The sequence below is a fragment of the Strix aluco genome, chromosome 31 (genome assembly GCF_031877795.1).
Source record: "Strix aluco isolate bStrAlu1 chromosome 31, bStrAlu1.hap1, whole genome shotgun sequence".
Taxonomy (NCBI): Eukaryota; Metazoa; Chordata; class Aves; order Strigiformes; family Strigidae; genus Strix; species Strix aluco.
Window position 1 is genome coordinate 2,554,197 of NC_133961.1, and position 23,948 is coordinate 2,578,144.

The 23,948-nt window shown below is 36.9% G+C and overlaps 1 protein-coding gene across 1 annotated transcript in view; it reads right to left on the reverse strand.

Annotated features, from left to right (window-relative positions):
• The window catches only part of LRRC4C (leucine rich repeat containing 4C), a 512,204-nt gene that overhangs the window by 293,727 nt on the left and 194,529 nt on the right, over positions 1-23,948 (reverse strand). Inside the window, exon 2 of the mRNA XM_074809816.1 lies at positions 15,831-15,920. The gene's annotated coding sequence lies outside the window, so the exon portion shown is untranslated. The remainder of the gene's footprint in view (positions 1-15,830; positions 15,921-23,948) is intronic.

Here is a 23,948-nt window from a genome sequence, read left to right on the forward strand (position 1 = left end):
TGAAGAAAGGAAGAGAAAATGCAAAGTTTTACACTGAAATGGAATGAGTTTGTCATTTTCTTTCTTTTTTCAAGATGAAGGATGGAAAGGGTCACTCATTTCACATTGCCATCCCTTGAACTTCTCAAAAATAAAAACAAATGTGGCTGCAGTCCAAGAAGCATAAGCGGTCATCCAAGAACCTGACAGTCTCTTTGGGGAATGAAAAATGATTGTCAGCATGAGAGACAGTGGGTGAAGAGATAAATCCCTTGCTGTTCTTAGTTTGCCTGTCATTATTTACTTCTAAGGTTTGACTAGTTTGGGGAGATGTGAAGGAAGCAGCTGTCAGACTGAAGGCAACAGGATTGGGAAAACAATCTGAATTCCTCTTTGAATCACAATTGATCATAACCATGCAATCAGGTAAGTGTAACAAGGAGACAAAGTAAAAAAGCAGTTGTGCTCTCTCAGTTAAAATATTAGCAATTGTATAAACTAACAGTCTAATCTGTAGTTGGTCAGAAATGTTCTGCTAAAATGAACTCTCACTGGAAAATAATGATTTGCTGAATTTCAGGTCTCTTAAACTATATAACAAACTATAAGAAAAACTTATTTATATTCCTAACAGGGGCCAAAGAGGAGCAAAGCTAGAGAATTACTTGAAACATACATATCAAGTCTTCATGCTTCCCTACAATTATTCCTCTCAAAGTATCTAATAAATAAAGTATCGGTAATTATAATCTTCATTTTTAAAGCTGAAGGAAGTGAGGAACAATGAGGATAATAAGTATCACAAACCCACTAATGAAACCCACTGGTGAGTTGAGAATGCATTATGCTTTTCTACTTCAGTCTTAGAGTGGACCGTGCCTTCCATTAGAAATTATTTCTGCCTAAGCTGATCAGTTAATGATGTACCTCCTCCTGTAGAATTCAGTCTCTCAACTTATTTGATTTCTGCTGTCTAAAGCTGATCAAGTGCTCTCACATGTTTTTCAGCTCAGGCCTCTGTTATCTGGGATTTTAAACTGAGGGTTAATGCAAATAACGCACAGACCAAGAATTTTGTACTCCTAAAATGAATCTGGCATATCATAAATTTGGTATTTGCATATGCACAAAGTATATGCAGGCTTTTTAAAAGATAAAATCTTTGCAGCCATGATATAACTGCTGAACGTTGTCTTGGTTTTCAGCACAATAATCTTGAAGGGTTTGTATTTGACAACTTTTTCCACCACAGAAGAAATTTTCTTCCGTTGTGCAAGAATTATTCATTTTCAAACTTCACAATTTCTTTTTTCGTTATATTAGCGAAACATGAATACTTCAAAGATGAAATCAAAAAGACTTCTGGAATTAGCTGTCAATATGTCATAGCTTTACATGAAAAGCTAAATCAAGAAACAAAAAACAAACCACAAAAATGTACATAATTATTTATTTGTTCCTGTGTCTTAACACTTACTGGTATTCTAAACGCTACTTTTTGCTTCATTTACCCCTCTCTTTCTCTCTCTAAAGGAGTATACATCCCTTTCTTGTCTCAAAACATTTTACGTAGACTGTATTATCACTATGTCAGACAATTTTTCACCTTTATAAATGCTTGATGTAAGGGTGGTATAACTTTGTTGATACACTGCACGCAAAGATAATAGGCTGCGTATTCACATAATTTCTTAACAAACTGCTGCCCACATACAGTAAGTATAGTTTGTTAACACCAGAACAATTCTGAGCTTTCAAGGTTTCACTGTAATAAGCCTGTAACCACCAGGTTTTTTGATTCCTCCAGGAATTATTTTTGAAAGCACAAACCTAAATGTTGCACTCCTGCCCTGAACATTCGATCACTTTCCCTCAATTATTAGCAATATACAGCCTATAAGATACACTTAAGCAATTTGTTCCTGTTTAACAGAAAGCAGGAAAGGTATATATAAATATTGAACAGTTAATCCTATCAGTAGAAAAGGTGGAGTTGTTTTCACTTACTTTCAACAGCAGTTTTTTATGTAATTTCAAAGGTTCTCTTAAAATTGACCTGCAACAGATTAACACTTGCTTATAACTACCAAAGAAAGAAAAGAAATATTTAATGTTCAGGTAGTTTGTCAGTGATACAACCAACAAACAGCAACTCTGAACATTGTTCTAACCATTAAATACTGTCTTCTCTACCAGATTAGCATTGGTAGCCTAATCAACATTAAAATAAATCATGCATCAGGCAAATGCATTAGGAAAATCACTTGGACAATATCAGAAATGACAAATTATCTCAGAAAATCTACTTGACTCTTCCCAGGGATTAACAATTTATTAGAAAATGTCTTGAATCTTGGGCTATTAATGCTGATATTATACTTTCTGTGTGTTTCAGGCTCCTGTTTAAAAGTAATCATGCCTAGCACTGTAAACTTTCAGGAAGACAAGTGAGAAGTATTTTAACATATTGCACATATTTCCTTGGGAAAACCTGAAGAGCAAAGCTTTACGCATGCAATTTGCTAGGAAGACTGGGAAAAGTCTTCTTCCCAAAAAACTGGAAACCACTCAAAAAACAGACAATGCTGAAATTGTTCTCTTTGGAAATCACCTTTTTTTTTTTTTTTTTTTTAAGTTTACTTATTTTTGTAATGAAACTACCCTGATCTGTAAATGGTATCTAGCTTTTACTTTTCTAGTTTTCAGATTATGTTCTCTAATTGTCTGTGATCTTTCAGTGAGACTTCTATTGATATTACCCCTTTTCATTCTGTTCTCCTTGACCTAAAAAGTAACATGAACGAAGTTTGCTGGAACGTTTGTATTCAGTAAAAATAGTTCTGATTTGCTCAGAAACTCCACACAAGGCAGCAGAGAACTCCTCAGAAGAGACAAGTTGGGTTTTATAGCTTTTTCCCCTACAGTAGCAAACAAGCCTCTCATCTGTCCTGTGAAAATCAGGCTCCTGTTCGATAGCCTCTGTCTGAAAAACAAGAGTTCTCCTAAGGGTAGGGCTCTGGAGCCCAGCAAGCCTTACCAGGAAAGTAACACTACTGTCAGCTCTTCCTTCAATATTTCATTTCAAAAGTAACATTATCCCTCTCGGTAAAAACAAAACACAAGAAAAAAACTGCAAAGCACTTGTCATACACTATTTCTTCAGAGCCAGATACCGTGTTCGACAAAAAATCTTTGTTACTATTTCTTTCGTTGCTGTATTCTTCAAGCTTTCATTTGGAGTTTTATTTCCTCTAAGATTTATTTCTGTAAGCTTATTTTTTTAGTGAGGGTCCTCTGCACATATCCAGACCCAAAAATCCAAGAGATGGGACAATCTAATCTATTACTACATATAATGATGCCTCTATTCCTGTAGTTCCTGTAGCATTTTATGGATGAATTAGTGTGCCAGTTTGTCACTATATTGACAGATACCAATTCTTTCCCTTTAATATATGTCCAATTATTTCAACCATCTCACTTACCAGGCTTCTTTATGGCCTTCTGTACCCTATAACAGTTTAAGTTCTTTTGAATTCTCAGCCTCTTACAGTTTCAAAACACAGTTGCAGACACTGATTCATTAACTTTGACTTTCTGCATATGTTGCCTTTTTTTTTTTTTTAATCTTGGAAAGAACCTCCGTGTCTCACAGACCATGAAGTTATCTTGATGCAGTATATTTAAACAGATATGAAACAGATATCTATTTAACAAAGGCTTTTCAGCATCTGTTCACATGATAAGGAATATTACACATATGATTGATGATGCACCTTTCTTCCTATGCTGCATACAAGCAAATGCTTGGGGCATTTAATACAGATACGCTGCCAGAAGTCAAGACATTAGTGGAATGGTATCCTTGATGCAAAATCAGAGGTTGCATCTGCAGTCCTTCCTGGCCTTAAACCACCACCTGACTGTAACAGAATTGCCTACTGTAAGCTGAACAAGCTACATTTAACCTCAGCAAATGCTGGCTATTATGGGGAAACACGCAAAGAGCCCATCATATCTTCAAAAAAAAAGCACGTGAATATTTTTAGAAGTGTTTTGGGTTTTGCATTCTACGTGAAGGAATCACCTTGTGTGTTTCAGCAGTGATCACAGGCATGTGAAAGCATGCACGGAACCAAACATAGCAAAGGATAAATCCTATAATGCCAGCGTGGCAAGAAGCATAAAGTCTTCTTTGGATAATATCAAGCAAACTGCTAGTGTTTAATAAATAATTATCACCTGGGAAGCATTACGGAAACCAGAAATATAGACAAAATGTCAACAAAGATAAGGGGCTAACACTCTGTAAAGCATGTCTTATTTATTCTGTAAATCTTAACTATTTTTCAGGAATGTGTTTTTTCTAAAGAGAGTAAAAATATCACCGTTCTAAACATTCTATTACTCTGTTCAGACAGAGCAAAAGATTACAAGGCCTTTCCAGTAGTGAAATCACAACATATACTATGAATGAGGAGTAAAGGAGGTGAAGATAAACAGATTTCATTCTGGCTATGTTGCGTAATGCATCTCCATCATCAGTGTATCAACCAGTATTTTATCTTTCTGAGTGGTCGACAGCCACTTAAAGTCACTGGATAGACTTTTTCAGTCCATTTTTATATGTTTATGTGCCTTCTGGTTATATGTATTAGAAAGAGAGACTTCTGCACTTTGTTGGCCATTCAGATATCTGTTTATAAAAAGGAAATAGAATTGAAAAAGTTGTGTTCAGAATACCATGAGAGACTTTCTATGAGATGGAAGAGGAGTTAATGACATGGAAATTGAGTCAGGATGGTACCAAAGCTATTCTGTATTGTTCCTTAAAGTGCTTTAGGACTTAAGAGGACAATAACATCAGGAAAATAGAAGGCATAACACAAGGATTACAAAAATATCACTCTGGCTCACCCAGAATGACATCTTTCGATATTTGTTCTCCTTTTTACTGCTGATTCATAACATGCATTGAGGAGCAACAAAGAAACATTTGCTCTGGCATGGCAGAAAGGGCATGGAGAGTGCAGGAAGTCGAGTCTTGCTGCTCATATTTCTGATCCCTTTTCAACTTCTCTGGCTGAACGTTTCTACGGAAGTTCAAAAAGTGACTCCAAATAGTACTAATACAGTGAATGGGAAACAAAATGCTTTTCTTTCACATTTTCTATTTTTTATCTAGGGACTATAAATTAAGTGGCATTCACCATCGTTACACCACTATTTTTACCAATTGTTTCACTAGGATATTAACATTAAAAGACATGTACGGTAATTGACGCATGAAACATGGGCATTTATCCAAGGTAACAGCATTTGAAATAGAAAAACCATCTAAGTACTTTCTAACGGGGATGCAGAGACTACGATGCTTGTGTAAAATCCAATCTTTTGGTAAGTGATAGCTTCTGTCTTCTAGGACTCTGAAACAGGACTGTTCCCCTAGGATGAATCACAGGATCCTCATAAAGATTTCTTCAACAGCCATTTTTCTGAGGTTAGTTACAATTTTTGACCTTTTTCTTCCAAATCAAAGCACCCAAAACTCACAGAAACATAGCCATTTTTATGAGACCTTCTTAAGCTCTAAAATGGAATTAAAGGTGAGAAAAAACAAGAGATGGGTCTGAGAATATCTAATACCTCTTGGCTAGGATTACACCTGCACTCAGATATCTGGCTCCCATATTTCAGATCAAGGTGGTAGAACGGACTATTCTGTATCATTAGCACTGTTATAATTCTGTCTTTGGTTAGCTCTCGTTTATTGCTTTTATTTAATTCAGCCCTATATGCACAAAAGGGTGCCCCTCCTGTCTGTATCTGATGGTGTAAAAATGCCTTCTGTCCCTGCGTTATTTATTATTGACTCACTCAAAGCTCACAGGCTGGTTGAAAAGGGCTGCTGCAGCTCCATACAGAAAGCACTGCTGAGGTTTTCGACTCCTGGCTCAGCCAAGGAGGTTTCCAAGAATTACACCTTTAGTGCCTTGAGACAGCTCATGGCAGCTCTAATTCTCTTGTCGAGACCATTTTGGTCATGTTTCAGGGAACGGAAGCGATCCATTGTGAGGTTCATGGTGTGCAACAGCAGAGACTTCTAAAGCTACACTGCTGCTCTGATCCATCTTCAGGGTGACAATAGCTGTAGTCTTCACGTTGTTTGAGAGCTCACTCTAGTCACAGGTCCCGCCATGACTTCAGAGCCATAGCATATGAAGTAGATACCGTTGGGGAGTTTTGTGTAGGGCTGGCAACAGCACTGGGGTGACTCTTTTTGCCTTTTTATTAAAACAATTTACAGCACTTTATTTTTTTGTGCTGAACTGAACATCTCATGAAATTTCAGGTATTTCTTATTTTAACGCTCATTTGTCTTTGTGTGTTTACACAGCACATTTATGGATATAAATGCAAGAAGATAAGCTAGAGAAATACATGCTTTATTTATCAATCGTGCGCATTATTCATTAGCCACTGTTTGTGATTTACCATGTATTTTTAACTACATCACCTAGTAACGAAACTTCTTCACCAGAATTTATTTTAATATTCCAAATGAAGCTTTAAGCAGCTGCTATTCCTCACAACATACATTTTTACTAGCTCTTATTTTCCTCTACTATGCTCATTATAGTGGGAGTCAATGTAAGAAAAGCATATGGCTTCTTCAGGTAGAAGTATGTGGTCAAGCCCATAATATGGTTAAAAGTATTGTCTTCTCAAGCTATAAAACATGTTGCCTTAAAAAATAAGAACAAATATATACATATATGTGGACACAGACCATCACAAAGAAGAATACATGGAGACAGACAGATACTTTTGATTTCAGACAGTATCTATCCAGAGGGATACAAAAGCACAAAATAGAATTGAGTGGAGAACAGGAGTGAGTGAGTATGTGGGTGAAGGTGAGCATATTGTGTAAATTAATATTTCATAACTCTGAATAGATCTCGAATTCAGTTTAGTAAAGAAAGAAATAAGCTTAGTTTTATTTTAGCCAAACAGTAGTATCCATGCTTAATTACTCTTCCCTTACATTTTAAGTATTTCCATTTTAAAACTGAGAGTTCTTTAACAAAACTGGCAATGAGTACTAGATCTGAAGTGATACATCCTCTCTTATGACATTGGTATTTAGATTATGTAGACAGACATACAGATAAATCACAGCCCGACATCTTATCTTTGAGGGAAGCAGATCTGCTGGAAAAACAACTGTGCACAGCAAATGTCAAACCACACTATCACACGAAGTTCATATATTTGTCATAATGTTTATGAGAAAAACATTAGAAACAGTTACTATGGTCACAACATAAATGCAGAAAGGAGGTTGGAAATTATTCTGAGATGTAATGCAGTTTCCTAGAGAAGAAAACCATGACTGAAAATCTTGGTATCTCTTCCTCACGCCATAGATATAGATACAACTTTACTATATCATTGCTGCCCCTTTGCTCAACTAACAATATATGCAGGATATGCCTCATAGGAATCACAAGAGTATCTGGCTTTTGTTTCAATAAAGCAGTTTGGAACATTTACCAAGCAGAAGAATTGTAACAGATTGAAACTTCAACAGACACAAGGACTGGAGGGATGCCAGTAAAACAGCAGCAACAACAACAGAGCACCAAGACAACAGCTGTTTTGATATGAATACCTCAAAACTGGGGAATTTGAAACACAACTTTTTGGTGCTGGTGAAAAGTGCAACTCTCTTATGCTTCTTTGTTGTACAACATTCAAAGTATTGTAATACTTCCTATCAAAATTTTCCTTTAAAACAAGACAACTGCACCACGTATGGTCTCGGCATGCACCTCACCTCCAAAAACAACTGAGTCTTTCAGCGTAGCACACTGTGCCCAGACAGCTGCTACTTGTGCCAAGGGCCAAGCTGACAATGAGAAAATAGTATTTTCTTAGTCGCTGCTGAGAACTTTTAATTCTTTGCTCCAAGAGATCAAAGGATCATATAACAAAAAGAGTTTGCAGCTAAATATTCCTCTGAGTTTCTCTACAAAACCAAGGACAGTCCAACTGGGGCAAATTCAAACCTAGAATTGTTGTTCTGGTGTTTTAAAGGGCAGTCATGGAGAGTAAAAATGGATCACATGGGTTTGTTTTTCATCTTCAGAACATGGTTATTAGATTTATGCAAATATATCAAAGCTTTAAGGAGATTAGGAAAAGAGCGTGGCATTTGCCATCATTTAGGATATAACTTCACAGAATCACACAATCGTCTAGGTTGGAAAGGACCTTGAAGATCATCTAGTCTAACCGTTAACCTAACGCTGACAGTTCCCAACTCCACCAGATCCCTCAGCGCCGGGTCAACCCGACTCTTAAACACCTCCAGGGATGGGCACTCCACCACCTCCCTGGGCAGCCCATTCCAACGCCCAACAACCCGTTCTGTAAAGAAAAACTTCCTAATATCTAGTCTAAACCTTCCCTGGCGCAACTTGAGGCCATTACCTCTTCTCCTATCACTTATTACTTGGTTCAAGAGACTCATCCCCCCTCTCTGCACCCTCCTTTCAGGGAGTTGTAGAGGGCCATGAGGTCTCCCCTCAGCCTCCTCTTCTCCACACTAAACCCCCCCAGTTCCCTCAGCCGCTCCCCATCAGACCTGTGCTCCAGACCCTGCACCAGCTCCGTTGCCCTTCTCTGGACACGCTCGAGTCATTCAATGGCCTTTTTGGAGTGAGGGGCCCAACTTAAGAATCTTCGGCTAATTGATCAGTATCAATCATGCCATATCTACCACAAAAAACACTTTAAATTTACATCTGGTGATGCAGAGGATACATTCTTATTTCTGCTCCAAAGGGACCTTCAAACTGGTGACAAAACAACTTTCATAGTAACTTCACTGTCAGACAGATCTGCAGTCTGAAAGCATACAAATGAGTCAATAGACCTTTCATTTTTGTGACTAGGGTTGTAGTTAATATATACTACATGGTATCCATAATACACAGCGTCCTAGGTTGATGAGGATGATAGCATCTAAGAAATATAAATATTTTTAATTAATAGTATTAAAGTTAATATAATTTAAACATGTAAATAAATATTGCTTCATCTTTAACTGTGTTTACTATACATGTACCTTTATGATAACCAGACTGAACTGAATGTGGTCTGGATGTAATTTAATCAAAGACTTCTTTTTATTCTTTCACTTCCTGGCCTGGATGTGTGGAAGGTGCTCAGATATCTAATAATATTAGCTATATTTTGTTGGGAACAACATTAGTGCTTGAAACATTTTGAATATATTTTTTGTAAGTCCAGTACATCAGCAGACACATTCAGGTCCTCTTGTAATCTGGCAAGCGTGGCTTTTTTATCAGGAAGCTACAGTTGTACCACTGACTAATTTAACAGAATCATACAGAGAACATGCTTAAAATACCACATTTTCCCATCGCCTGAATTCTTTTCCTATACCCATACACATAAATAGATCACGGTGAGGGTACAAGAGCAACAAAGTCCTGTGGCCATTAGTTTTGCTGTATTAAGTTTAAAAGGATCCATTTTAAATGGTGGATGGGGGAAAAACAACTCAAAACATTTGCAAATCCCCGCGACAGGCTGCTGAAAAATACATATTTTAAGTGACCTACATAAAAGCCTGAGAAAATGGAGCATATTATCTTTCTAAAACAACAAATCCAGTAAAATACCTCCAAAAGGTTTACATTTTACCACTGATAATTACGTGCTCCCAGATCAGAATTTGCTTGCAAACTCAGAGTATGAGAATTTGTGGATCAAGATACCAAAGTATCAGGAAGATCTTTGGTGTCTCTCTGCACCAAAGTGAAATATTTGGGGGGAAAAAAAAAAAAAAACACAGAAAAACTCATTGGTTGAAACAATACAGAGAAGATTTCACAACGCAGGTGCTTAACTGACAGCGACTGAAGAGACAAGACTGGTTCAATTTTAAACTAGCTCTGCGTAACTAGTAGTGCCACTCTCTAGTAATAATTATCATGCCATAATAAAATGTGATGATTTTTTTCACGGTTTGTACCTTGAAGCACAAAAGAAAAAGCATTTTTCAACATTCATTCGCATACTGTACACAAGATGCCACAATAAATTACATCATGGGCAAAACTTGGAAAACCAAGTCTGGTAGATCACAAGGTAGAAGGGGTTTCTTATACTGACTTAAGTGTTAGCAATCTGTCAAGCAAAATTTGCTTTCTGCAAAGGATAGGATTTCCTGTTTAAATATCTGAAGCATGTTGCTTAAGTCTGAAAGAGTCACTGTAGACTCTCCTTAAAATTAATGGGGAAAAAAATGCCAACTTCTATGGGACAATTCATCATACCTGTCTTAAAAACTCATGTAGGCAACACCTTCTAGAGAAGTCAGCTTCTGTCCTCTTATACAGAAGGATGCTATGTAGTTAAATCTTAGACAGTTTCAGATACCTAAATTAACTAAGCTGAATCTAACCCTAAATGCCTTGGGAATTATTAGTCCTGTTGATTCCCTCACATCATAGTAATTACCCCACAATGGCTGTCTCAAGGGTCTAACTGGTTAAACTCTCATGCAATAAATCAAGGAAGAGATGAAGGTTTCTTCAACAGGACATTTGCAACTGACTCCATAAACCTCATGTTCTCTTCAGTGAGTCCTGACCAAGGTCAGAAGCAAACTACTGCTGTGACTACAAAAGAACGGGAAGCTGTTCATTTGACACCCTCCTCGGTAATCATAAGCCAGTTGGAGAGAAACATTTGTAGTTTTGGGGAAGGGAAAAGAAATTAAAAGTGTTTTACATAACACACTATAAACATGTGGGAAGAAGCTAGGCTATCTTCGCATGAATTATAAAATTTTTTGTTTGAAATCACAAAATACACGAATAAACTTTTAACAGAAAAGACTACAGGGTCAGCAGACAGCAAAGACCTTGCAGCTCCTGCTGTGGTCTCCTCTGATGAGGAGCCCAAGGTGAGCAGTTACAGCAGTGAGGCAAAACCAAGCTATTAATAATGCTGACCAGGTGGAAAAGCTCCCCTTCTTCAGACAGCTTCCTTTGGGAATGATCTTGAAAAAGAAATTGTAGCTCTTCTTGAAAAATTAGTATTTTCTCTCTCAACACTCCACGGAGATCATCAACACGTAAATGATTGCAACCTGTATAATTTTTTTCATTATGAAAATCAAGAATGTTGCCTTGGTTATTCTGGATGAGAAAAAAAAACAAATCTAAGACCACTCTTCAACGTCAAAAATATGATGTTATTCTTTTGGCATTTTTATGAACTTCCTAGAATCCACTGACAGCAATAGATTTGTCCAGTATTCTACGAACATTTTGTTTTCTTTCCTGAGTGACATTTTAGTGGTTGTAGGTTTTGCTGGAGAATTGATTAGAATTTAGTATTACACAGGTACAATTGATAAAAGCATTAATCAAAGTAGGCCCTGCAGAAACTGTGAACAATAGATGTAGTGTCTATACAAAAATATAAACAGTATCAAAATAACAAAAAAAATCTCTAAAATAACAGAGAGAAAAGGACATAAACCAGATGGTTATTGAATATAAGGTGACTTAGTGGTTTATGATAAGGATGGAACGTACATGTCCAAAATGGATGCAAATGCAGCCTGATAAGTTTGGATCACTGCATAAAAAGGGTTGTCAGAAACCACACGTGTTTTGTGTTGGTCTTGGGAACCCTGCATAACACTGTGCTAATGCTTTGTCAACACGCATCATGCACAAGAATCTTGTGGGTGAGATCATGAGCGTGTTAGGGCCATACCTTGTAGACCCTAAATATGGAGAGGCCATTACCACTGAACCCAGCCCGCACTCCTTTAACACAAGAATAGTGCTGAAGTTTCCATACTACAAAGTAATGGACTTTTGACTATAATTCAACAAAATTAACTACTACAAAAGCAATAGGGTTGTTTCCTCTTTCCTCCCTCCTAAAAGGGTAAAATTCAAAGGGGGTATTAGGTAGCTAAAAATTGTCACGGCTAGACCAAAAGCAGCCGAAGAAACTAAGAAATGCTACTAAATAGGCAGCAATTTCTTAACATCATTGACAATAAAGTCTTTTGTTCTTTAAGCTGACCTTAAAGACCAAAAAGAGAACCACAGTAAAAGATAATCACAGTAGATAACCAAAACCCCTCATATATAGTATCCGTGTCTTTCTGTGCATCACAAAAAGTGGCTTCTGGAAAGAAGCTTCATAAAGATGTTCAGTTGAGACTCTAATAGCAGTAACCTGTACGGGAGTTCTGCTATACAGAATGCACACAGAAGTGTTTGCTTGAGTACACACACTACAAATTCATCAACTTCAGACAGTAATTGAAGCTGATAAAACATCAAACATTTAAAATTACTTAAGTCACCACCCTTTTTGCCCCAAAGGAAAAAGATAACTTCAGCCCTACATATTAATAATCAGCCCTTATTATTTAAAATCTTTATTAGGTCTGCAAATTCAGTGCTCCTACTGTACCTCCCACGGTTCCCTCACAAATTTGCTTAAATAGAAAGAATAATTTCATTCTTACAATAAACTTGGACCAAAACTAAAAGTACAACATTGCGCACCCTTACAAGTATGAATCAATACACTAACATCAAGGGAACTTATCATTATTATTACAAAATGCATGCCTGAAATTGCAAGGATTCAAAAGCGTTTTTATTTTAAATCAGTTTTTAAAGAGTATGATTTGTCTAACATGTTATTAGGACCTCTTCAGATGAAAGGAGAAAAATGGATTAATAACAAAGAGCATACTGATTGAAATCTAATTTCTATTATCACAGCTAAATTATGTTTTTGCATGCAAGCTGAAGCTGCGTATTTTGTGATACACAGTCCCCTAACATATTGTCACTTATTTCTCTGCTCTCAGAGACGTTTTCTGTTGAATTGAAAATAACAGTGCCTCAACTAACTATGCAGTATGAAATGCTTCCCATTAGCAGCCGATTCTCTAACAAGAGAAAGAAATAAATTAATCATTCCCAAATACTGTTTTCAAATGCAGAACAGTATCCACATAAAACCCCTTTAAAAATAATATAAACCTGGATTATTATCAACACTACTCAGATGATTAATTTTTTTTCCCCCCCAAATTACACAGCAATAAAACTCCTCACGCAGAATTTCTACTCCATGAAATAATAATATTTTGTAAAAACACTGAATTCTCTGAATCAGGAAGAACTCTAGGAAATGAAGGACATTAAGGACAGTAAAGAAACAAAGAGAAACAGCAGGAGCTGCCCCAGGTTCACAAACAATGCAGCGTCAGTACTTAAAAATCCTGTATGCTGATCCAGTGTTGGGGTTAATTTGCCCCCAGAAGTGATGCTCTCAGTGCAGGACCAGCCTTCTCAGCACGGAGAGCTCCAGCTCCAACCACATCTCCCCAGCCTTCGGCGTCCCTGTCGCAGAGCTACTCCAGGGCTCGCCACTCCTGGCTTTCCAAGGCTGCCAAACACTCACATTAAGCTGCAGGGACTCGGTAGTAGGGAACCATCAGTTTGAACAGGGACTGCTCGGGCTTGGTATCTCTTCACACCAGGAGAGCCCAGCACTAAAAAAGCACGGCTAAGAGCACAGCCCAATTTCTACCCTCCAGGCTTCGTGGCAGACAGCTTTCATTATAGAACTGCGCGTAAGTGGCTTCTCACATATTGCACTGGCATTACTAAAAGTTATCAGATGGGCTGTTGTGTTGAAAGACTGAGGACATCTATTTTAGTTTCTAACAATTTGCATTTTCTGATGTGAAAACATTTTCTTGAAAAACGTAGATCAGTTCTCATCAGTAGCAGCGTCACCCCGTTGCTGCCAGAATACCTTTGATTGCTGAATGTGCTGCAAATCAAACACCCGCTGCACATGTGTTTCGTTATCTTGTTAAGTGCTATACGTATATTAGCACTGTGTGTAGTGCACCTTTTGCTACCCTTTTACGGAAACAGGGACTAGGAGTCAGTACCTGCCAGAAAGCAAAGAGAAGAACTGGGAATCATAAAATTACAAGGGCTGTGAGAGCATAAAATGTAAATGATGGGACGTCATATACGGAAAGCTGAAGCTTCCTGGTCAGCTACCGCAAGAGTTACGCAGTCATATTAGCCCAACTGCAATCTAACTTTTAGTCTGGACAATAAGATGCTACTAATCCATTTAATTTTTATTTCAAATTGATCTCTTCTATTACAAAATCGAATGAGCACATCAAGTAAAAGAATTCATCTTCGCAGCACGGTGACGAAAAATCTATTTTCTTTCCCTAACAATGAAAAATTTTATCTTAAATCATGTGATCATGACACTGAAAGCATTTGTGAGCAACAAAAATATACAGACATTGGGAAGGGATGACTGTGATTTTATTTTCCCCCCAGTCTAATCCTGCATGAAGCTACAAACACCCATGTCAACTTTCTAGCTAAAACAAGAATTTTGATACCACACCTCCGATGTGTTGACCAGAGGACTATTTTTGCATCTTCTTGTTGTCAGTCTTTCAGCAGAGAACACAGACAAGCTGCAGTTCCCTTTGCATAGGTTTTAGATCCCAGTTTGGAAATCCCTGCCCTACTCTACAGTTGAACAGACAGATTCAAATCACTCTTTCCTTCTGTTGATAAGTTTATTTGCAAAAAGACCATCGCTTATTAAGTAATTTGTTATTTAGAGTTGTTAGGAAAGTTCACACGAACAAAGACAGCTAACGGGCTGTGTGGCAAACCTCGCATTTAGGGTCTCACTAGTCACATCATATATATGACTAGTCACACGTATATATGACACATCACCTCAGTCAGCTGATATCATTTCCAATCTTGGACTGGAGCTTTTCTAAAAACAGTGACAGGAATCATGCTGAAAATAATAACAGGATGCTCAAAATCCTCCTTCTGTGCAAGTGCATGACTATTTGAATGACAGATACTCAATCCCCAAAGAGTGGAACCAATAAAATCATCCCCACAAATGTTTGTGCACAAAAAAGACTGAAACAACATCATGAACTAAGTCGAATCAATTAGCCTCTCAAAAGTCAAAGGAATAGAGTTCAAATGAAAAGAATTCCAACATTAATCTCCAGAACTGGACCTTTATCAGGCAAGAAATGCTTATGGCAATAAATTATATTTAATGAAATTAAATATAATCAGAAGAAAATTTAAGATTGTTATTCCACTAGCAATATCAGAAACAGTATTTTTGCCAAACAGCAACAATGCTCAGGACATATTGCTGTGGGAAAGAATAAATGGCCTTTTCACCTTCCCTTGTGTACTAGTGCATTAAGTCAGATAAGGTCATTAATATTGCTTAGTGTCTTCTCAAAACCGAAGATTTTAATTGGCATTTACTTTTCTGTCAGCCACTGTGTAGCCTTGTTTTTGCAGTTCCTACTGTTAAAGATCACAATACTGCTATTTTGGGGGAGGCTCACAAATAAAGAAGTTTATCTAGTGTCAGGTCATTTTCCTAACGACGTAGGCCCTGTATAATTTTTTTTTAGAGCTTTGTTTATCAATTACCATTAATCTTGACTTATGTTGCTATGGTCTTTCCCGAGCAAAGCTTATGAATGCATAGCAGACTCTGATGGAGATTAATGTGCAGAGTAAAAAAGGGGACAAAAATACCTTCAGAAAGTTATGACCTCAGACATAATTTGTCATAGTACCTTATCATCTCTAAATAATGGTTTCTTTGTTAAAATCAGATCATACTCACTAGCTAAACTGAACACAGAACCAGTGTTACAGTAAATGTATTACACTTACATGTTGTTCAGAACACCCAGTAGAACATCAGCTTGTTTGCTTTCTGCATCAACAAATGATCATGATTTCTCTCAATAAAGAAATTCATTTCTGGAAAGACAAAAAAAACACAAACAGAACAAAACATGATGTTAAATGATTGGCAGTTTATTCAGTAGTTGCACTGCGGTAATATATGAAAATGTAAAATCTCAGCTGGGAAATTTACAGGAACATGCTACAATTTCATCAAAGAACCTGCATAACGAAATCTTTATTTTTGAGTGTGATCATGCTATTAACATTTTATGAGAGTCAAGAATATATTTCATATATAGGTAAAAAGTTACTTGAGCCTCAGGTAGTTTCTTTATTATTTCTGCTTTATTTTGTTCTGCTGGGAACAAAATTTTTGCTTTTCAGGAAGCCCACATTCCCAATTTCAACCAGAAAGACCATTCATAAATACTCTAAAAGAAAACGGAATCTCAGCCAAAAAAAAAAAAACCCACATATTTTCTTGGGAAAAAAACATCACATTTTCCTTGAATATTAATGGCAGAAGGATCTGAAGGACATCCTGTAGATTTTATCCCAGAGTAGCTCCCTTTTTGCCTTTTCAATATTATTAATGAGAATACATGAAGAAACAAGTAGGCTGAATAATAGACTCTTACGGTGAAATCAATTTAACAGTGGAGTAGACTCCCAAGAAGATGAAGAATCTCTAAAGGTAGATATAGTACAATTTATGAGATCCAGTCCATTCCTGCTGCTCTGACAGAAACTTAAGAGAGCTTAACATTTCCTCTAGTAGGAAATAAAACTGATTTTAAAATTTTTTGCCTCTTGCACCTGTAAACAAATATCTTCTAGTTAGTGTGGTTAGTAAGTTTTATTTCTTGCTTATCCTAAAATATCCAAACATGGTAAGATTTCCAGTCAAGTGTTGTGGAATGTTCCTTGCTGCCAACAGAGAATTTCAAACATTTTTGATAAGTGACCACACTCTCGCAGCCTCCTGAATTATGAATTTAAACCTGGTGACAATAGGTTTGGGTTTTTTACTTATTCTTTGTGACCCCTTGTGAACAAGTCCTCAGCCATCCTACAGGTAAGGATGCTAACTACTGAGAAAAAATGACTTAGAGGCTTTTAGATGTTTAAAACCTTCCAAGATTGAGAGAAAACACTACTGAGGGTGAGCTGCAGTGAGAGAATCTGTTGGGTTGTCTAATAAGTCCACTTAATAGCTAAAGCCTCATCAAACACTTCAAAAGAAACAAGTGATGGCACCCAGGTGCTCATGGAATGAGTGCAGGTACATGATACAGCTCTCCAGTTTTGTCAGCCCTTCATGGAACAGTGATTCTGACATAGTGCATTTATCTATCCATAAAGAAATGCAGATTGGCTGTAAACACACATGGCCAAGTTGAGCTTGGATTACGATGTTAGAAATACAGATATAGAAACGCAACAGTACAACTTAAATGATTAGAAACATCTCAAAAGAATCACCTTGTTCTGGTAATTTTCAGGCACACATCGGTAATCGGGACTTTCAACAAATTTCACCCTTCAAGAATTTCAGAGTTAAGCAAATGAGAACAAATATTAGAAGCTTAAAAAGGTACAAAATACAGAGTTACATCTACGGGCTGGTAACAGCAAATTATTTTTCATTGCTAGTTCAGTTCTGCCAGCTACCTGGAGAACTATTTGCTCCTCTCAGAAGATGCTCAGTGACTCTTATTACTTAACCAATTAAAAGGGACTGAATTGTGCTCAGTTCCTTGACAAATGTGCACTGAGGACTAGAAATCAGTGTGATGACATAGCACAAATTTGGAAGCAAAGGCACACATTTGAGAAGCAAATTATAGAGCCAGTGTGCTGTAGTGGAATATACCTCACATGTGTAAAGCAAGTAAGGCTGGCCAGTGTGGGCTGGCAGAAAGCAATCAGAGTGCTTGCCTAAAAGGTGCAGTCTTGATAGAAGTCATCTTCAAACCATGGAAATGAAAACTTTCCTTCCAGAATCTGCCAAAGTAAACTGCCTTTTCTTCATTACCTTAGTCCTATAGAAACGTGCATTCCTTTAAATGGGTGGAAAAAAGCCAGGTGGTGAGATAGTAGGTAAAACTTCTTAGTATATGAGGGGAAAAAAAAAAAAAAAAAAAAAAAATAGAAACACTGCTTAATTCTTCTGTTTAGGATATTCCCAATAACCCTTTGCCTGGTTTGATGACTTCCAGTTGTTCAAAATTCATATAGGATTTCACAGGGAGTAGAGAAAAGTATCATATGAAACACAGTAAAATAATATTTAAATTTCTAAGCTAGATATCTATAGCCTTTCCCTCACCAAACTATGTCTCCTGTTAAAAAAGAATTCCAAAGATTCATTCATATGCAGCTCACCTCCCCTGACTCTCATCACCATGTCTCCACAGGATCAGGTAAAAGACAACTTATTCCTGTCTAAGAATGCAGCATTTTGATGCAGCCTCTCAGACTTGGATCATAGAGTTAAGCTTTGTTTCACAGACGGGTGTGTGGCCACACAGTACTAGGACTGCCACCTAAGAGTAGACACATGGTTAGGGCCTGCAGATGGCTACACAGAAATATCTAGCTGCTGGTATAATCTACATATTGTGAAAATGCAGGGTGTGGAAGCCTATTGAGTGTATGGAAGCAAAGATCACTGGAATAAAAATATTACCAATTTGAGAGAGAAAAAAATTAAATGAAACCAGAGAAATGTAAAATTTGGAAAATAAAATCCATTTACTGACATTGAAGATGTCATCAGTATGGACTATCATAGGATACAGCTCTGGGAAGAGGAAGAGTATGATGGGTTCAGGAAACATCTTCTTTTCAGACATCTGTTATATGCTCACTTACCCCCAAAATATCATACAATATTTTCTCACATCTAATATTTTTCTAAACCCTTCCCTTACAAGGTCTTATAACTCTTTTGGTAGTTAGAATTCACATTTTGCCCCAGCCTTTCCAATTTTATCCTTACATAGACATTACTTCTATACGTAGCTACAACTTCTTTATCCTTTTAATGAAATTTCTAATGTTTAGATTCTTACGAGCTGAGGTTACCACGTTGTTTTTCTACCATGCACCATTTTTAATTTTTTTTTTTTTTGCCACAAAGGCAACCTGTAGCACTACCATGCAAGATAAATAAAGTTTTCTGGATAACAGAAAGAGCAACTGAGTTGACACAAGGCCAACCAATTAGCCCACAACAAAATACGTGTGGATTTACAGCGTTCAGTGCTAGTCGGTCCCTTTAAATTAACTTAGAGCAGCGTAAAGTAATAGTGTAGAGGGGACTAAAACAATGCTTTTAGTAAGCAAAATAGGAACAAGATGTAACAACAGAGCTTCTTCTGCTGGAAAAACCCCACTAAGTTGTGCCTAATTTCAGCAGTGTTGTGGAAAACAGAAGAGCCAGTTAAGGACTCGGCTTCAGGTTCAATTTTCATCTTGAAAATGGATTAGCTTACCTGGATCTTATATAACATTGCTCTTACATTTAGAATTAATTCTTTACCTTAAAAATATTAGAATGCCAATACAGCAGAGTGGCATGGACAACTACTCAATCAAAATCCCTCTGGGAATTCCGAACACAGCAACTGTCTAAGACCCAACACAACATCAGTACAAAACAATTCAAGTTAGCATTGGCTTTATTCAAACAGAAATTTCAGAAGTTATACAGCTAGGCAGAATTAATTGTAAGGGCTCAGGTTTTGGTCAATACTTCTACTGCTAAAAAGCCAAGCAATAGATAATGCAATTACTACAGGAAAGCTCAGCTTTAGTTTTATGTTCCATCCAGAAGGGAAGGTGAAAGCTTCAAACCTTTTTCTAAGGCACTGGTTCAATACAGAGTCATTAGGGCAGAGCAGTACCTATAATTCACAAGCTTTGGTTTGTTTTACAGCTGCAGCATAAGGACAGTTAGTGAAGGCTGCTCATAGGAAGTGAATTGAGTAGCGCTTTAAGCTTCCAGGTGTGTTACAGAGCTTTTGAGAAATGACTCAGATTATTGCAAAAAGTGCTGCAGCTGCAAGGACAGTCACAATGTTAGGTGGCGTTGCTTTTAACAATTGCACTATATCTTGCAACTAAATTACAAAGGTTTCGGAATTCTTCTCTTGCAACACCGCTGGATAGACGTACTCTTTCCTAGTACAACCTTCCTCTCTCTTTCCTTCCTAAAATAAATGCACTGAACGATGCCAAGTACTGCCCAGACAAGACATTATTTTTAGTTCAGTCAACCTATTTTCAGAATTTACCAACATCATGAAAGACTGCAGAATCATTTCAGAGTCCAGAACAGTGCTGCTGCCTCCCAGTAAGAGCTATTTCAGGCTGGCACACTGACTGTTGAGAGAATACTGCAAATAATGTAGGCATTAGCTAATGTTTTCCCCGTTTTAGCCAAATGCTTTACGATTCTCTTTTAAACACCATTCCTGTATTTCCCATATTTCAAAATGCGGGATCTAATCTCCGGAGAGAAAAAGAAGGCAAAAAAGAAAATTCATTTCTGGCACTCTGTGTGTGTTACTGGGGAAAAGGAATCACAGAAAACCAGGCCAGGTATTTGTGAATCCTGGTCACTCACAGAACTGTGAGGTATTTTAAATCAATGGACTTTAAGGTGCCCTGGCAAGAAACACTCAAAATCTACAGGTTAATGCATGCAAGTTTCACTTCATTTTCCTTATCTCCCTCATGAACTTTGCCATGTTACTTAATCTTCCAATTTACTGAGGAGGAAATAAGAGTTTCTGGAGATTACTGATGGCAAATAGGTACACAGCTCAGAAAGAATAAGGTCAGACCATAAGTTTAAACAGGCTTTACATGCTTTCAGGCCTGAAATTGCAGCTCTGCATGTAAAGAAACTAAAGCCAGTTTGGCTGCAGTATTTCTACACTCTCAAAAGCAAATAGAAAGAAGACCCACACTGTATCAGTTAAAACAGAATTGAGAAAACAATACATAAATGTTACATTTCAATTCTGAGACTGTCTCAAAATGTAAGATGTTACTTAATTCCTCTTTGTTGTGTTTATAAACATGTAATCCAATTGTTGGCTGTTCCTTAGAATTTTGTGAATGCTGCAGAATGCTTCTTGTCTAGGAGGTCTTCAAACATTGATTATCTCCGTGACATCAAAGTACTCGCATGAAGTTACAAACAGCATTAAAACAGTAGACAACTTAAAAGCAGTCCAAGCAATGCCACAGGAGCTCCATGTCATTCCCGTAAACTTGATGGATGGAGCATTTCAAAAATAACATGACTGCAGGAACTACAGTAAGGTAACAGTGTACTGTCAGTTATAATAAAACCAGGAGACAAATCTGAGGCAGCAAGCCATACACTGATCTGTTCTTCAGATCTCACAGGGTGATGGTTACTTTGTGGTTTTTGTTAAACTCAAAACCCACAGATTATTTTCAAAAGTTCCTGCCCGTTGCTGAGACAGATGCTTTTCATAATAGTATCTAAAAGGATATAACATTCATGAAATCAGTTACCAAGTAGTAATTATAGTTCTGTTGTACAAACTTTGCAATCATTTGACTTAATTATACTCATACCCCTGCATATAAGTGCCTGCACATATGATTATATTCAGAACACAACTTACACATTTGCTTAAGTTAAAATTTATCCTTAAATATAATTGAAATTTTGGGTTTAATCAATGCTTTTAAACTGAATTAAAATCCTAATGTTCTGTTCAGAATAGAAATGGTCTTATGAATAGGCATAAGAGCTTCCTATGTCAGTTATGAAAAAAAGAGCCAGAGAAAAGGCACAGTGTCGAACCGAACTATGAATCCTAGGTGTCTTGATATCAAAGCAAAAAGGGGTTTCATCTGAGAATAAATACTTTCTGCAAATCATCATATTTATTTTTATGTGTTTATTTACAATTATTTAAATATTTATTTAAATTTTTTATTTAAATATTGGTATTTTAGAGGTATTGGCCAAATTCTACCATATTTTTGAGGATGTTTTAGATCAGTATTATCAGGAAAGAAACTAGCCATCATGAATAAATCTAAAAGCAAATACTAGAATACATACTGAAATAAATTGAATATTACATGGAAAATATCAAATATTTAAACAACACTTACCACCTCCTCCAATTCATAGTTCAAAATTTTCCATTACATTGATTAGTTGTATAACCTTTCAATACAGAAATAAATCTGCAGAGATAATTGAAACTAATCAAAATTTAACAAGTGTTAGCTATGAGCTTGAAAGTGTTTGAGAATTATCCACAGATGAGCTGTTATGAACATGAGATAAATATTTATTACAACATTATTATTAAGAAATTAATAACTTCTTTAAAATGAGTTCACATTTTTTGACCTACGTATTCAAAAAGAGCTAATTATTCATCTAGTTTCACACAACCACACCGTATTTTCAGAACATTCATGACAAAGCACGGCATGAAACCTTGTTAACGGTGTGTAAGCAGAATCTTGACTAATCCAAATCGCCAGTCAAACAAATGAAACAATTCGACCAAATGGAACAATATGTATCGTTATTTTTTTGTGCCGTCTTCTTTTAATTTAGAGTTTAAATAGGAATCATTTTATTGCTAACTGATTTTTAGTCATGACAGCTGGAAACCAACCCATACTGGAAGCCTCTGCAAAAGATTGTGTAAGGACAGTTTGAAAGATGATCAGAAGAAAGGAAACTTAATGCAAGCAAGGTCATCCCAACCACTAAAAGAAGCAGAAGAGAAGGCATAGAGCTGAGAGTGAAAGAAACAAGGGAAGGAAATTACATGTAGGGTTGAATGGATGTTGTGTTTTAAGCCCAGTAGGCAGCTCAGCACACACAGCTGCTCGCTTACTTCTCCCCCTGCAGTGGGATGGGGGAGAGAATCACAAGGGTAAAACTGTGAAAACTCATGGGCTGAGGTAAAGATAGCTTAATAAGGAAAAATACAGGGAAAAAAAAAAAAAGGGGGGGGGGCAAAAAAACACCAAACAGAAAAAAGAAGTGATGAGAAAACCCCAGCCAAACCCAGCATCTTGTGCCCCCACAGCCTGCTCGCTGATGGGGTGGGGTGAGAGGCAGAAAAGGCCTTGACTCTGTGGAAGCACTGTTCTAAATTTCTGCCCATTCTTCTTGCACATCAAATACTCTTTCCGCAATTTAGATTCACTTAGAAGACCTCCCACGCTTCTCTCCTGCTCCACTACTGCACCATAATGGTCATTCTGATTTAGATTATTTTATCTGAGTCATGATTTTATCCTGAACAAACATAGTCCATTCCCCCATCGTCATTACAAGTTGCTGAAATGACTTTAGGAATATACATATATGTAAAAATATACAGATTGTTACATAAAACTACATTTTCTCAGGTGCTCTAGTACAAGGAAATAACTTCTGTAAGTGCCGAGAATGCATTTTATAGAATTGTGTAGGTTGGAAAAGACCTTTAAGATCATCGAGTCCAGCCGTAAAAGAATAAGAATACATTAACAGAAATTACAAACCTGTGAGTCCACTCTCTATTTCTAGAAAAATAATGGAGCAAACAATAAGACTGAGGAAAAAAAACCCACAACTTCAATGAACAGCAAAGCTACAACGTGTTTACTTATTATAGAACAGATTCTAAAAGACGATCCTGACTGGTTTTAATGGCATTTTAAAATCAGTGGATGGAGAGACAGCAAGGTTCTAATACAGCTGGATTTTAGAAAATCATTATCCAATAAAATCTTAATCTCAAAATGAACCAAAATTAGTTTGGATAACATTAAAAAAATAATAATGAAAGTGTGGTTTTCAGTAAAGATTTGCTGTAGATTAGTATAATAGAAACAAGGAATAACCTCTTCCATACAGATTTTACAGTTAGGGGCCAACCCAACATCACCATCAAATAGGGATAAAGAACTTCACATGCTTTTTCCACCTGATTCTTATTTACAGCATAAAATAGAACAGACTTCTCTCTCAGTTTCTCTCCTAACAGGAGAAAGAATAAAATGGCCACAGAGAAGGATCTTTCTTACCAAATTCAAAGA